Source organism: Lactuca serriola, chromosome 7 (assembly GCF_051521515.1).
Source record: "Lactuca serriola cultivar US96UC23 chromosome 7, Lser_US96UC23_V15, whole genome shotgun sequence".
Lineage (NCBI taxonomy): Eukaryota > Viridiplantae > Streptophyta > Magnoliopsida > Asterales > Asteraceae > Lactuca > Lactuca serriola.
In genome coordinates, this window is record NC_136414.1 from 155,120,987 (window position 1) to 155,122,846 (window position 1,860).

Here is a 1,860-nt window from a genome sequence, read left to right on the forward strand (position 1 = left end):
GAATCCGCTTTTTGTAAAAACACGGATAAAACCGTAGAAGATTTTAACACGCCTGAAAAATCACCTTTTAAGAATCTCAAATCGGTTTTTAGTAAGAATAAGGGAAAGCAAGTGGGAGAATCCAGCAAGGCACCGAAAGACGAAAGCATTTACTAAACATAAGAGGAAGAAAGCGACAACGAATCGGAAAAAAGGAAGCAAACAAGAAAGTGAACCTAAAAACATCATGGCAAACATTGAAGACATTTCCATTGAGGCATACAAGAAAAGAGTTCATGACGATACCGGTCTGCGCCTTGTGCAACCCATCATACCAGCCACTGCCACATTTGAACTTAAGGGGCACATCCTTGCTGCACTAAAAGAGATTCCATTAACCGGAAAAGATCATGAAGATGCCTACAAACATGTTGATGAAGTCAATGACATCGCCGACTACTTCAACATTCCAAATGTTCCACGAGAAACGGTGTTGTTGTGAATGCTTCCGGTTACCATCAAATTAGCTGTAAAGGATTGGCTAAAGGCATTTCCACCAGGTGCAATCACTACATGGGAAAAAAAACGTGAGGAACTTTTGGAAATTTTTTTCCACCATCCAAGGTGGCGAAGCTCAAAAAGGCCATTGCTAATTTTGAACAACAAATAGGGGAGTCGCTATTTGAAGCATGGGAGCGCTACAAAGGCCTATTTCAAAATTGCCCCCAAAACGACCTAAATGTACAACAAGAAGTTTCTATCTTTTACGATGGGGTGAATGTCACGACTAGGCAACTACTTGATTCTCAAGGAACCTTCACGAAGAAAAATCCGCTGAAATGAAGGAGCTCATTGAAGAATTTTCTAACCATTCTAGAGAGTACCATGTTGGATTAGGTGTCTAAGTTCATAACTATACCTGGAATGTACTTGACCCGGTTAGCATGGTCCATTTGGGTTGCATGGCATTGCAACACTTGGATAAACTAAATGAGAGAAATAACACTTAAGGTTTATTAATATATTACAAGTTCTAATATATTAATAATATTATTTAATTAGTATTGATCAAGAATTAATTTAGAATTAATCCAAGGTGCTCCATGGATAGTCCATGGAGGTTACAAACCCATGGATCATGGAATATGGAAAACCATGACAAGTAGGGTTTACATGGTGTAACCCTACTTGTGCTACAACTATATAAAGGCCCCTATGTAAGCAAAATCGGCACTACTACAAGCAAGTAAGAGGGCAAGCCGATTTTAGAGTGTAAGTGTACTTCTCTCAAGGTTATTCCAAGTGTTGTAGTGTTGTGTGAGACATTTGAGGCATCACACTTGAGGTGCTAGGTTCACAAGGTTCTCAAGGAATCCAAACTACAAAAAGGTATGTTCTTCTTCTAGAATTTATGTTTAAAAGTTCCCCATGCTATGCTAGATAGGTTAAGAACCTTGGAAAATCATTTTTGCATGTATCTTAGTAAAAATCCAAGGTTTCTAGGGTTGCATGTACACCTTAAGAGTGTTAGAATGCTCAAAACCCTTCAGTGGTATCAGAGCCTAGGCTTGTTTATTTGATACTTGATGCAAACTTCTTAAGAAAATCGAAAAAATTGTTTTTTGCCTGGGTGAACTCACCGAGTCCATGGGGGGACTCGACGAGTCCATGCCTTTCTTCAACCAACTCAACGAGTCAGTTCATGCACTCGACGAGTTGGCATGTCAAAGTGCAGTTTTTCGACTTTTGCTGCTAGAAATGGACTAGAAACATTACCCTAAACTATTTTGGTGTTGTAAAACTTGTTTTAGATGGTGTAATGGTGGTGCTAATCCGTTTTCAATGGATGATATCATAATTTCAAGTTTTGTATGGTTTATT

General features: G+C 38.8%; 1 non-coding gene across 1 annotated transcript; it reads right to left on the reverse strand.

The window, feature by feature from the left end:
* Window positions 1–609: 609 nt before the first annotated feature.
* Window positions 610–716, reverse strand: LOC145065143 (small nucleolar RNA R71). Its single transcript, XR_013688292.1, has one exon. It is a non-coding gene; the product is annotated as a small nucleolar RNA R71 (small nucleolar RNA).
* Between the last annotated feature and the right edge of the window lie 1,144 nt (window positions 717–1,860).